The following is a 15,058-nucleotide window of genomic DNA, read 5'->3' on the forward strand; positions in this document are numbered from 1 at the left end:
AATTTACAAATTTAAAGCAACATTGATTGCCAAAAATTTTGCAGATTTCTCTTCTGACTAGTTGATTTGTTAAGACAAAAAAAAACTACCAAATTTGAGAAGTGTCTGCACCCAAGATGTTCACACCTGAACCCAATTTCTGGCAGAAAACAGGGCAAAGGCTGTGTAATTTGGATCTTTCCTACAGCAGTCTGAATCATCGTCAGATCCTGATCTAAGGGAGTTGGCTCACAAAAAACAGTAATCTTCAGCCTTTAGCTTCCAGCTAGGCAAACAACAATGATAACCATGCACAAACAGACATTGACTGGAATTTTCTGAAGAATGAAATTAAAGGTCAATTCAGGCCACACTCCAAAGGTTCACTTATGAAAATCCAAGTTTGCAACTGTTCCTCTGGCCATAATCTCCAGTGATTTTTATTAATACATCACCATGGTAACAAACAGATATATGCAGACAATGAAAAATAGGTCTTTCTAGCTTTAACTTTTTTATATATAAAAAAAGCACCACAAAGGGGCTCGCAACCACCTTATCAGAAATGAAGGACGATTAGCAAATGCCAGTGAGGTTCCTGTTCCATGAAAAAAATAAAAATAATCTCAGAAATAATGGCTAGTGATTGTAGAAATCAGTTTGGGTTGTTATTGAGAGTAATGATTCCTCATACTTAAAAAAAAAATTATTGATTTAGTACTACCTGCACTGGCATGGAAGAAGCCAGATCAAAACATTTCCAATTTCACTGAACACAGCTGGGTTTTGAGAGCAGACGAATTTTACCCCATTTTAAGGTAAAAACAAAATCTCTCAAAATTATATACTTAACCTTTTGGATCCTTACATGCTGTACTGCTCAATGCAATGGGGTTTTTATCTTAACAGCATTCTGAGAAGCAAACAATGATTTCAGGCCCAAACACCATGCATCAGGTAGAGTCATTTGGGTTAAACAGCAGAGGACTGCAATTAGCAGAACATAGAACACAGCCACTTCAGCTGTCTGCACCATGATCTAGTCTAAACTAATCCAATCTGCCTGCACATGGCCCACGTCCCTCTATTCCCTGTCTGTTCATGTGTCTGTCTAAATGCCTCTTAAACTTTGCTGTCATATCTACTTCTCCCACCTTCCCTGGGAAGTGTATTCCAGGCACCTACCATCCTCTGTATATAAAAACATCTTTCCTCACTTCTCTTTTAAACTTTTTCCCTCACACTTTAAACCTATACACTCCAGTACTTGGCATTTTCACTCCAAGGAAGACTCCAATTGTCCGCCCTATCCATGCCTCTTATAATTTTATACACTTCCATCTGATTGCCCCTCAGTCTTTGATGCTCTAGTGACAACAATTCAAATTTGTCCAACCTCTCCTTCTAGCCAATAGAGTCCAATCCAGGCATCATGCTAGTTAACCTCTTCTGCACACACACAGAGTCAGAGGTGCACAGCACGGAAACAGACCCTTCGGTCTAACTTGTCCACGTTGACCAGAAATCCTAACCTAATCTAGTCCCATTTGCAAGGGCCTATATCTCCCTAAACCCCTCCTATTCATATACCCATCCAGATGCCTTTTAAATGCTGTAATTGTACCAGCCTTCACCATTTCCTCTGGCAGCTTAGTCCACACACCAACCTGTGAAAAAATTACCCTTTAAGTCCCTTTTATATCTTTCCCCTCTCATCCTAAACCCATGCCCTCTAGTTCTGGACTCCTCCACCCCAGGGAAAAGACCTCGTCTGTTTACCCTATCCATGCTCCTCATGATCTTATAAATCTCCATAATGTCATCTCTCAGCCTCCGACGCTCCGGGAAACAGCCCCAGCCTGTTCAGCCTCTCCCTACAGCTCAAATCCTCTCACCCTGGCAACATCCTTGTAAATCTTTTCTGAACCCTCTCAGGTTTCCCAACATCCTTCCGAAAGGAAGATGACCAGAACTGCATGCAATATTCCAAAAGTGGCCTAACGAATGTCCTGTACGTGTGACCTCCCAACTCCTGCACTCAATACTCTGACCAATAAAGGAAAACATACCAAATGCCTTCTTCACAATCCTTTCTACCTGCGACCCTACTTTCAAGGAATATGAACCTGTACTCCAAAGGTTCTTTGTTCAGCAACACTCTCCAGGACCTTACCAATAAGTATCAAAGTCCTGCTCTGATGTGCTTTTCCAAATGCAGCACCTCACATTTATCTAAATTGAACTCCATCTGCCACTCCTCTGTCCACTGACCCATCTGATTAAGATCCCATTGTAATTGGAGGTGACCTTCACTGTCCACTACACCTTCAATTTTGGTGTCATCTACAAACTTACTATATCTATGTTCACATTCAAATCATTTACATAAATGACGAAAAGCAGTGGACCCCGATTCTTGTGGCACACCGCTGGTCACAGGCCTCCAGTCTGAAAAGCAATCCTCCACCACCACCCTCTGTCTTCTACCTTCAAGCCAGTTCTGTATGCAAATAGCTAGTTCTCCCTGTATTCCCTGAGATCTAACCAGTCTCCCATGAGGAACCTTGTTGAATGCCTTCTAATCTAAATCTACTGAAGTCCATATAGATCACGCCCACCACTCTGCCCTCATCAATTCTCTTTGTTACTTCTTCAAAAACCTCAATGAAGTTTGAGAGACACGATTTCCCACACACAAAGCCATGCTGACAATCCCTGATCAGTCCTTGCCTTTCCAAATGCTCGTAAATCCTTTCCCTCAGGATTCCCTCCAGCAATGGGCGGCACGTTGGCACAGTGGTTAGTGCTGCTGCCTCACAGCGCCAGCGACCTGGGTTCAATTCCCGACTCAGGCGACTGACTGTGTGGAGTTTGCACGTTCTCCCCGTGTCTGCGTGGGTTTCCTCCGGGTGCTCCGGTTTCCTCCCACAGTCCAAGGATGTGCAGGTCAGGTGAATTGGCCATGCTAAATTGCCCGTAGTGTTAGGTAAGGGGTAAATGTAGGGGTATGGGTGGGTTGCGCTTCGGCGGGTCGGTGTGGACTTGTTGGGCCGAAGGGCCTGTTTCCATACTGTAAGTAATCTAATCTAATCAATCTGCCCACCACCAATGTCAGGCTTACAGGTCTATAATTCCTTAGCCTTTCCTTACCACCTTTCTTAAATAGTGGCACCATGTTAGCCAACCTTCAGTTTTCAGGCACCTCACCTGTGACTATCAATGATACCAATATCTCAGCAAGAGGCCCAGCAATCACTTCCCTAGCTTCCCACAGAGTTCTAGGATACACCTGATCAGGTCCTAGGGACTTATCCATTTTTATGTGTCCTATGCATCCACATCCTTACTATTGCATGACAGAACTGCACACAATACTCCAAATGTGGCCTAACTCAAACTTCATACAGCTGTAACTTGACTTGCCAACGTTTGTATTCAACGCTCCGAATAATAAATGCAAGCATCTTTACCAAATTATCTGTGTTGCTACTTTCAGGGAGCTATGGACCTGCACCTAAAGATTCCTTTCCACGTCAATACTCCTAAGGGTTCTGCCAAGTATTGTATAAATGTGTTTATTCACTGTTACTCAAAATAAAAAGGACACAGATTGAAAAAGACGTTTTGTCACATACATTATGAATAACTTTTAAAAATCCAATGGTTAAATTGGTACAATGCTGTAATAAGGGATGCAACATTGATGACAACATCTTTTGACTGGTAAAAGGAGTGTCCACATGATAGTTAAGCTTTTTGAAAATTTGAATCAAGACAATATGGCACTAATAAAGACGAAGCTCTAATAGACACCAACACCAAATATGGATCAACTGATCATTGATTCTTCTGTGCATTAATGATAAAAACTGTAACTCATTCTTCACGGGACCTTAATGCAAAGATTAACTACTGCATTTCACTAAAGCTCCTAAAAAGTAATTATTTCAGAGTGCAAGCATCACTAACATGGAACCTATGCCCAATTGATTCTGTGGCAGCAATGAGCTAGCTCCTGAAGTATTAGAGCTACTGCAGTGTAGATGGTATTCACTAGTACCAGTGTGCATGAGTGGGTTTTTGTTTTTTTTGGGGGGGGTTGTCAAACTGCTTTGTTCTGCACATTGTGAGGATTTGAGTGCTATTGCACCTGCATTCATCCAGGCAAGGAGAGAGTATTCCATCAATCTCCTGGTGTGTGCCTTATAGATGGCTGACAGGCTTTGGGAAGTCAGATGGTGAGTTATTCACTGAAAGATTATTAGTCTTTAATTTGTTCTTACAGCTACAGTATTTATGTGGCTGTTCCAGTTTAGTTTCTGTCCTGAAGTGTATATCTTTGGGCTGAGATAATTCCACCAACCATAATCCTCTTTTATGTACTAGGTAAGTCTCCAAGCTAGGCAAGCTTTGCTCCCAATTACTAACAACCCCAATTCCAATTTTGCTTAGGATCTTTGATGTCAAAGGCAACGTCTCTCACCTTACCTAGTTCAGCTCTTTTGTTTGGATGAAGGCTATAATGAAGGTTGAATCAAACCTACACTGGTAAATGAGTTATTGCTGTGTCAGTGCCACTAGATAACACTGTTGATGTCACATTCCATTGATTTACTTATGAAGGACAATAGCCTGATGGCACAGTAACGGGCTGGCTTGGATTTGTTCCACTTTTGCGGACAGGACATTCCCGAGTAATTTTTCACATTGCCAGGTAGATGTAGCAGTGTTGCAGCTGTACTGGAATAGCTTGGCTGGGCCTCATCTAGTTCTGGAACACTAGTTTTCAGTATTATTACTGGGATGCTTTCACAATTCATAGTCCTTGCAGTATCCAATGTCTTAGCCATTTCTTGATATCACATGGAGTGAATTCAATTGGCTGAAGACTAGCACTTGCAATGCTGAGGACCTCAGAAGGAGACTGAGAAGGATCTCTGGCTGAAACTGAATGCAAACACTTTCTCCTCACCTTCTGTATCAATGTGCAAAATCTCCCCCATCATTCAAGACAAGTATATTTATGGATCTCCTCTGGTTAGTTATTTAATTACACAGTCATTCACCACTGGATGTGGCTGGATAGCGTAGCATTGATTTGATCAATGGTTGTCCAGTTTTGAGCTTCTATATAAGAGAGTTAGTGTTGAGACTGAGTGTTGGTAGTGCCACTCAACATGCTGAAAAGTTTCCTGTGTGCAAAAATACAACGTTGCTAGTGACACAGTAAATACCTAGGAATGGTGGTGCTGGGACTTTGGTTTCAAGTATGACTTCACAAGTGCGACTATAACATATTGCTGTACTGTGGAACAGCACTCGTGGTTAGTGAGGAAGATTTGAGGTGCGCAGTTGATGTTTCGGGCACCTTAGTCATTGCTAAGCATCCTTTCGTGATGTGAAATTATGCTTTTGTCAGATGCTATGTAAGTGAAGCCCTTTTATTTATGTTGTATTATCTTCTTACAATTGCATACTTATATCTTGGTCAGTGCCCAGAGTATCTTAACAGACTCACCTGAAACTTTTAAATAGAAAATAGGTATATACTTTGAGGAGAGGATTTAAGGAGCTACAGGAAAAGAAGGGACGGTGAGATAAATTGGTTGTTCCTTCAGAAAGCTGGCAGAGGTACAATGGGTTTTGTGCTGCACGATTCAGTAGACGGTCAACAGGCTGAGAGATTCAATGATCAGCAAAAAAAAACTTATTAATGCTGATTCTGAGCTGCCACCACCTTTCTTGCAGTTCAAAATGAACTTGTGTTAAATCAAACTTTCAATCATGCAATGGAAAAGAATGAAATGGATTAACACGTCTTTTATTTGTGTATTCTCCTGAAGGTGAGACAGGCTTCTGTAAACAAACGTTCTCATTTCGGACACTCAGTAACAACTAAAAGATCCCACACCAAGTCGCAACAACTGCTATCTATTCCTACACTAGGGATCAGTTAGCTCAGTTGGCTCGGCCGCCAGCTTGCAATGCAGTGTGTCGGTTCAATTCTTGCACTGACTTCTCAACCTCTTCCCTCATCTAAGGTGCGGTGACCCTCAGGATAAAGCACCACCAGTCACTACTATATAATGAGGGAGCAAAACTATGACCTGGTAGGACAATGGTAATTTTACCTTCGTGCCAACACTTGTTGGTAAGTTATTATCATCAAGACTGGTCAGTCTCTTAAGAAATAGCTTTTGAACATACACAGAATTTGATCAGTTGGCGCTTCCAGTTTATGGAGGTGAGGAAAGGTGCAGCTGAGCATTAATACAACCAAAGTGATCATTATACTGTAGAAATTTAGCCAGCATATTTCCAAAGATAAATCTATTGGTCCAAATTTTGCTCAAGTAGAATCTTCCACAGACTAACATCTAAGACCTATTGCTGCGCTCAGCTCAATGCTTTTTAGCAGCCTAGCATGCTGCAAGTATAAAACTGGAAATATAATGGCACTGCAAAACACTTTCATCTATACTTCAGAATTTATTCATTCTTCATCTCTTTTGATCCTGAACTAAACTGCAATCCCAGATTCTTTCCGTCACAAAGACAGATCAGTTCCATCTCCAGGACACTGCTAAAACCTTCAGTCATCCCATTATTCCATTGGTCACCTGGTCATTCTCACAGACATTTGTGTCGCCAGTTTTATCAGGCCAAAGAGCTGCTCTCTCATTAGAGTGAGGTGACTGGTGGTGATTTAACCTGAGGGCCACCAGACCTCAGGCAAGGGAAGACAGGTTGAGAAGGAGAGTCCTTCATGGTAACGTCAAACCAGTGATGGGAATTGAACCCACGCTATTGGCATCACATTGCTCTGTAAACCAACAATCCAGCAAACTGAGCTAAACCAATTCCCAGTGGTCATTCTCACAACCCATTAGAATTCAGGTGATCTAAAATTCTTCTGGCACAATCTGACGCAAGATCACACTCACCCACTATCTCTATCTTTGTTGGCCTATATTCCCTCCAGGCCTCAACTTCCTACAATTCAAAATTATCAATGTCTAAATTCTATTGTGCTCTCACCAATCCCGAAGGGTGAAACCACACACCATTTTTCTGATACCTTTTGTATATTTGCTTGTTCTTCAACTGATCGTTTGATGGCTATACTTCAGCCACCTAGACCCCATACATTTGGTTCCCTAAAACTCCTCCTTTAATGTCCTTCTCATATTGACATGTTCAGCAAGTTATATCAATGCTACTCCTAATATCTTCTCTGTTGAATTAATTCATTTCTTTTGTACAGAATGTGGTTTGGAACCACTTGCTTTAACTGATAACCTTGTAATTTGTGTAATATTAGCACTGCATATATACCTATAAATGTTGCATTACCTGACAGGTACAATTTGGCATTAGTAAACAGCAGTCTAGATCAAATTTACAGGTACTACTGTTCAATGCTAAAATAATCTTTGATGGCTGAATGGCTGTTTTGTGCTTTACAGTCAATATAAACTCTGCTATAGATGCAAGATTTATTTTGAGAATCAAATACCCATACTGTAGTAAAAATTTCCAGCTGTCACCCATATTCATTATTCAAGCATGAAGTTTAACAGTGAATACAAAAAAGCATATCAATCACGAAGGTATACCAATCAAGCCAAATCCAGATAGCCCAGAAGCCAAACTAACCAAAAGGCATCTAACAAAGCCATGTAAAACATGTCAACACAACACTGTATAGTGAAAGACAATGGCTAACTAGAGATGATCCTGTGACTGAGTATAAGACAGTCACCAATAAATCAAGAAACAATTTCACAATCTTTACCCTGAGAATGCAGAACTTGCAACCACAGAGGTACTGGTTGAAGTCAACAGTTAAAAACAATTAAAGTGCAGCTTCACAAACATATGAGGATGAAAGGAATAGAGGATACTATTAATCATTCTGGATGAGGAAAGAACAGAGAAGGCTGAAGCTGAGCATAAACTCAGCATAGACTGTTTGGACTGAACAGCCTGTTTCTGTACAATATATGCTGTAAAATGTGTTGCTGGAAAAGCATAGCAGGTCAGGCAGCATCCAAGGAGCAAGAGAATCGACGTTTTAGGCATAAGCCCTTCTTCAGGCTTATGCCCAAAACATCGAATCTCCTGCTCCTTGGATGCTGCCTGACCTGTTTGCACTTTTCCAGCAACACATTTTTCAGCTCTGATCTCCAGCAGCTGCAGTCCTCACTTTCTCCTCTGTGCAATATATCCCATGTACTCCTCCACAAGCATATTCTTCCTTTCGTGTTAAGACCAAAACTCCACATGTGGTCTCACCAAAACTCTGCAATAAGACCCTCTTGCACTTGTATAATAGTAGTAAACTACTATTTGCTTGTAATTTGTAAACCCAAGCCTACCACATCCACTAGTCTCCTTTCATCGATCCTGTTCGTTACACCTTCCAAAACTGATTTGTCGAAATTTCCCTTTCATAAAAACATGTGGACTGCACCCAATCATATATACTATGATTTATTTTATTTCCAAGACAGGTGGCCCAGGTTCAAGTCCCATTTGCTCAGGACTGTGTCATAACATCACTGAAAAGGTTAACTAAAACTATTATGGATTTCTTAATGCCATGTTATCATTTCCTTAAAAGTTAATTCCAACATCTTATGGTGAACATAAACTCAGCATACAGAGTCAGAAAGTGTGGTGCTGGAAAAGCACAGCAGGTCAGGCAGCATCCTGAAAAGTCAACGTTCTGGGCATAAGCCCCTAATCGCATGTGCATGTGTGCACGCGCGCAAGTGGGTCAAGAGGTAAATGGGAGAGGGTGGGGCTGGGAGAAGAAAGCTAACTTGGTAAGCACTAGGTAGAGGAAGGTGGGGGATGATGGTGATAGGTCAGGGTGGAGAGTGGAGTGGATAGGCGGGAAGGAAGATGGACAGGGAGGACAGTTCAAGAGGGCGATGCTGAGTTGGAGGATTGGATCCAGGATAAAGTGGTGGGGTGAGATGAAGGAGGATGGGGCATTCTTCCTCCAGGCGTCTGGTGGCTTGGATTGGATTGGCTCAGCATAGGCTGTTTGGATTGAAGAGCCTGTTTCTGCACAATATATCCCATATGTGCCTACGCAAGCATATTCAACACAGGGCAGCATGGTGGCTCAGTGGTTCGTATTGCTGCCTTCCAGAGCCAGGGACCCGGATCTGTGTGGAGTTTGCACATTCTCCCCATGCCCAGGTGGCTTTCCTCCCACAGTCCAAAGATGTGCGTGTTAGGTGAATTGGCCGTGTTAAATTGCTCAGTGTTCAGGGATGTGTAGGTTAGCTGCATTAGTCAGGGGAAATGTAGAGTAATGAGAGAGGGAAATGGGTCCAGGTGAGTTACTCTTCAGAGGGTCAGTGTGGACTTGTTGGGCTAAATGGCCTGTAGGGATTCTATGATCTTCTCCAATAATGGCATCAGAATAAGTGGTTAGTTGCTTTCTTCTTCCTTTCTTGATGGTTATACTACCTGCAATCACTGGGACGTTTCAAGAACCAAAGAGATTTTGGAAGATCGTAAGCATCACTTCTGCCACACTTTTATAAGAAACCTCAGTTGTAGCTCTGTTAGTTGAGTTATCAGCTCAGTCTCATAACCCCTCCAGTACTTTTTTGAAATTACCAGTTAAGTTCCTCTCTCAGTAGTCCCTGATTCCCAATATTTTGCCAATGTTTTTCATACCTTGTACTATGAAGACAGGTATAACATATATGCTTAACTGGTTTGCAATTTCCATAACCTCCAGAGCTTTTCCCATTTATGTTGGTCTACCCATAATTGAGCTATTCTTTTCTACAAACTCCTAGAAGCTCTTACAATCAGCTTCCATTTTTTTTGGTAGATTATGCTCCTATTCTATTTTTTCCATCAATTTTTTTTATTCATGCTGTTAGTTTAGAACTCTCCCAATCCTCATGATTACCCCTATTCTTCGCAATTAAGTCTATTCTAATTCACTAACACTATCCTTAACTTGTTTCATTAGCCAAAATAGATTATTTTCCATCCACCCAAGCAAATTAATCTCAAGAATATTATGGCACAAAACTTCATCACGAATGTGACTGTCAAATCCAAAACTTTCATTATTCATCAGTGAGGTTAGCAGAATCATGAAATCACACAAGGTCATGCCTACTCCATCTGAAACTGTTTCACTACCAGTACATGATCAAAATAAAGTCAAATTTGTAAAACACTAAAGAACAGAAACAACAGTGACACAGCTTGCAAATACACCTACTTTGTCCCATAGGGACTTCAATAAGGTAGCACTGAACAAGCTCACACGAGCTCATCTGGTGCCTGGTATAATACCTCGTTCTAGCACCAACTAGAAACTGGCAGTGCAGCATCAGAATACAGAATGGATGCCGAGGTGGATCAGGGGATAAGGTGGGTTTGAGGATGGTGGAATCATGGAGGTGTGCGAAGGTGTGGAGAGGGGGATGGGGGTTGTGGGGTGGGGGGACAACGTGGGGGCGCGCGGGGAGACGTGAGGGAGGGAGAACGGGAGGGAGGGAGGGAGGGAGAACGGGAGGGAGGGAGGGAGGGAGAACGGGAGGGAGGGAGGGAGGGAGAACGGGAGGGAGAACGGGAGGGAGAACGGGAGGGAGGGAGGGAGGGAGGGAGGGAGGGAGGGAGGGCGGGAGGGAGGGCGGGAGGGGAGGGCGGGCGGGAGGGAGGGCGGGCGGGAGGGAGGGCGAACGGGCGGGAGAACTGGCGGACGGGCGGGCAGGCGGGAGAACGGGCGGGCGGGCGGGAGGGAGGGAGGGAGAACGGGAGGGAGAACGGGAGGGACATGAGGGAGGTGTGGAGGGAGGGAGGGAGGTGTGGAGGGAGGGAGGGAGGTGTGGAGGGAGGTGTGGAGGTGTGGAGGGAGGGAGGTGTGGAGGTGTGGAGGGAGGGAGGTGTGGAGGGAGGGAGGGAGGGAGGTGTGGAGGGAGGGAGGGAGGTGTGGAGGGAGGGAGGGAGGGAGGTGTGGAGGGAGGGAGGGAGGGAGGTGTGGAGGGAGGGAGGGAGGGAGGTGTGGAGGGAGGGAGGGAGGGAGGGAGGGAGGGAGGGAGGGAGGGAGGTGTGGAGGGAGGGAGGGAGGGAGGTGTGGAGGGAGGGAGGGAGGGAGGGAGGTGTGGAGGGAGGGAGGGAGGGAGGGAGGTGTGGAGGGAGGGAGGGAGGGAGGTGTGGAGGGAGGTGTGGAGGGAGGTGGGGAGGGAGGGAGGGAGGTGGGGAGGGAGGGAGGTAGGGGGGGAGAATGGGAGATGTGGGGGGGGGGGAGATGTGTGGGGGGGGGAGATGGTGAGGGGGGGGGGAGATGTGAGGGGGGGGGAGATGTGAGGGGGGGGGAGATGTGGGGGGGGGGGAGATGTGAGGGGGGGGAGATGTGAGGGGGGGGAGATGTGAGGGGGGGGGAGATGTGAGGGGGGGGAGATGTGAGGGGGGGGAGATGTGAGGGGGGGGAGATGTGAGGGGGGGGAGGGAGATGTGAGGGGGGGGAGATGTGAGGGGGGGGAGATGTGAGGGGGGGAGATGTGAGGGGGGGGAGATGTGAGGGGGGGGAGATGTGAGGGGGGGGAGATGTGAGGGGGGGAGATGTGAGGGGGGGGAGATGTGAGGGGGGGGAGATGTGAGGGGGGGGAGATGTGAGGGGGGGGAGATGTGAGGGGGGGAGATGTGAGGGGGGGAGATGTGAGGGGGGGGAGATGTGAGGGGGGGGAGATGTGAGGGGGGGGAGATGTGAGGGGGGGGAGATGTGAGGGGGGGGAGATGTGAGGGGGGGGAGATGTGAGGGGGGGAGATGTGAGGGGGGGAGATGTGAGGGGGGGAGATGTGAGGGGGGGAGATGTGAGGGGGGGAGATGTGAGGGGGGGAGATGTGAGGGGGGGAGATGTGAGGGGGGGAGATGTGAGGGGGGGAGATGTGAGGGGGGGAGATGTGAGGGGGGGAGATGTGAGGGGGGGAGATGTGAGGGGGGGAGATGTGAGGGGGGGAGATGTGAGGGGGGGAGATGTGAGGGGGGGAGATGTGAGGGGGGGAGATGTGAGGGGGGGAGATGTGAGGGGGGGAGATGTGAGGGGGGGAGATGTGAGGGGGGGAGATGTGAGGGGGGGAGATGTGAGGGGGGGAGATGTGAGGGGGGGAGATGTGAGGGGGGGAGATGTGAGGGGGGGAGATGTGAGGGGGGGAGATGTGAGGGGGGGAGATGTGAGGGGGGGAGATGTGAGGGGGGGAGATGTGAGGGGGGGAGATGTGAGGGGGGGAGATGTGAGGGGGGGAGATGTGAGGGGGGGAGATGTGAGGGGGGGAGATGTGAGGGGGGGAGATGTGAGGGGGGGAGATGTGAGGGGGGGAGATGTGAGGGGGGGAGATGTGAGGGGGGGAGATGTGAGGGGGGGAGATGTGAGGGGGGGAGATGTGAGGGGGGGAGATGTGAGGGGGGGGAGATGTGAGGGAGGCGGGGGGGGAGATGTGAGGGAGGGAGCGGGGGAGAGAGATGTGAGGGAGGGAGGGGGGGGAGAGATGTGAGGGGCGGGGGGGAGAGATGTGAGGGAGGGGGAGAGAGAGAGTCTGTGAGGGAGGGGGAGAGATGTGGGGGAGATGTGAGGGAGGCAGGGGGGAGATGTGAGGGAGGCGGGCAGGGGGGAGATGTGAGGGAGGCGGGCGGGGGGGAGATGTGAGGGAGGCGGGCGGGGGGGGATGGGAGGGAGGGAGGGAGGGGGAGATGGGAGGGAGGGAGGGGGGGGGAGATGGGAGGGAGGGAGGGGGGGGGGGAGATGGGAGGGAGGGAGGGGGGGGGGGGGGGAGGGAGGGAGGGGGAGATGGGAGGGAGGGAGGGAGGGGGAGATGGGAGGGAGGGGGGGGGGGAGATGGGAGGGAGGGGGGGGAGATGGGAGGGAGGGGGGGGGAGATGGGAGGGAGGGGGGGGGGGGGAGATGGGAGGGAGGGAGGGGGGGGAGATGGGAGGGAGGGAGGGGGGGAGATGTGAGGGAGGGAGGGAGGGGGGGGGAGATGTGAGGGAGGGAGGGAGGGGGGGGGAGATGTGAGGGAGGGAGGGAGGGGGAGATGTGAGGGAGGGAGGGAGGGGGGGAGGGGGGGGAGATGTGAGGGAGGGAGGGGGGGAGATGTGAGGGAGGGAGGGGGGGAGATGTGAGGGAGGGAGGGGAGGGAGGGAGGGGGGGAGATGTGAGGGAGGGAGGGAGGGAGGGAGGGGGGGAGATGTGAGGGAGGGGAGGGAGGGAGGGAGGGGGGGGAGATGTGAGGGAGGGGAGGGAGGGAGGGAGGAGATGTGAGGGAGGGAGGGAGGGGGGGAGATGTGAGGGAGGGAGGGAGGGAGATGTGAGGGAGGGGGGGAGGGAGGGAGGGAGGGGGGGAGATGTGAGGGAGGGAGGGAGGGAGGGAGGGGGGGAGATGTGAGGGAGGGAGGGGGGGGAGATGTGAGGGAGGGAGGGGGGGGAGATGTGAGGGAGGGAGGGGGGGGAGATGTGAGGGAGGGAGGGGGGGGAGATGTGAGGGAGGGAGGGGGGGGAGATGTGAGGGAGGGAGGGGGGGGAGATGTGAGGGAGGGAGGGAGGGAGGGGGGGGATGGGAGGGAGGGAGGGAGGGGGGGAGATGTGAGGGAGGGAGGGAGGGGGGGAGATGTGAGGGAGGGAGGGAGGGGGGGAGATGTGAGGGAGGGAGGGAGGGGGGGAGATGTGAGGGAGGGAGGGAGGGGGGGAGATGTGAGGGAGGGAGGGGGGGAGATGTGAGGGAGGGAGGGGGGGAGATGTGAGGGAGGGAGGGGGGGAGATGTGAGGGAGGGAGGGGGGGAGATGTGAGGGAGGGAGGGGGGGAGATGTGAGGGAGGGAGGGGGGGAGATGTGAGGGAGGGAGGGAGGGGGGGGGGAGATGTGAGGGAGGGAGGGGGGGGAGATGTGAGGGAGGGAGGGGGGGAGATGTGAGGGAGGGAGGGGGGGAGATGTGAGGGAGGGAGGGGGGGAGATGTGAGGGAGGGAGGGGGGGGAGATGTGAGGGAGGGAGGGGGGGAGATGTGAGGGAGGGAGGGGGGGAGATGTGAGGGAGGGAGGGGGGGAGATGTGAGGGAGGGAGGGGGGGAGATGTGAGGGAGGGAGGGAGGGGGGGAGATGTGAGGGAGGGAGGGGGGGAGATGTGAGGGAGGGAGGGGGGGAGATGTGAGGGAGGGAGGGGGGGAGATGTGAGGGAGGGAGGGAGGGGGGGAGATGTGAGGGAGGCGGGGGGGGAGATGTGAGGGAGGCGGGGGGGGGGGGAGATGTGAGGGAGGCGGGGGGGAGATGTGAGGGAGGCGGGGGGGGAGATGTGAGGGAGGCGGGGGGGGGAGATGTGAGGGAGGGAGGGGGGGGGAGATGTGAGGGAGGGAGGGGGGGGAGATGTGAGGGAGGGAGGGGGGGGGAGATGTGAGGGAGGGAGGGGGGGGAGATGTGAGGGAGGGAGGGGGGGAGATGTGAGGGAGGGAGGGGGGGGAGATGTGAGGGAGGGAGGGGGGGGAGATGTGAGGGAGGGAGGGGGGGGAGATGTGAGGGAGGGAGGGGGGGGAGATGTGAGGGAGGGAGGGGGGGGAGATGTGAGGGAGGGAGGGGGGGGAGATGTGAGGGAGGCGGGGGGGGAGATGTGAGGGAGGCGGGGGGGGGAGATGTGAGGGAGGGAGGGGGGGGGAGATGTGAGGGAGGGAGGGGGGGGAGATGTGAGGGAGGGAGGGGGGGGAGATGTGAGGGAGGCGGGGGGGGAGATGTGAGGGAGGCGGGGGGGGGAGATGTGAGGGAGGGAGGGGGGGGGAGATGTGAGGGAGGGAGGGGGGGGGAGATGTGAGGGAGGGAGGGGGGGGGAGATGTGAGGGAGGGAGGGGGGGGGAGATGTGAGGGAGGGAGGGGGGGGGAGATGTGAGGGAGGGAGGGGGGGGGAGATGTGAGGGAGGGAGGGGGGGGGGGAGATGTGAGGGAGGGAGGGGGGGGAGATGTGAGGGAGGCGGGGGGGGAGATGTGAGGGAGGCGGGGGGGGGAGATGTGAGGGAGGGAGGGGGGGGAGATGTGAGGGAGGGAGGGGGGGGAGATGT

General features: G+C 50.6%; 1 protein-coding gene across 1 annotated transcript in view; it reads right to left on the minus strand.

Moving 5' to 3' along the window:
• LOC132820449 (U2 snRNP-associated SURP motif-containing protein-like) overlaps positions 1–15,058 on the minus strand; it is a 57,745-nt gene that overhangs the window by 42,096 nt on the left and 591 nt on the right. The window lies entirely within an intron of this gene.

The sequence above is a fragment of the Hemiscyllium ocellatum genome, chromosome 11 (genome assembly GCF_020745735.1).
Source record: "Hemiscyllium ocellatum isolate sHemOce1 chromosome 11, sHemOce1.pat.X.cur, whole genome shotgun sequence".
Classification (NCBI taxonomy): Eukaryota; Metazoa; Chordata; class Chondrichthyes; order Orectolobiformes; family Hemiscylliidae; genus Hemiscyllium; species Hemiscyllium ocellatum.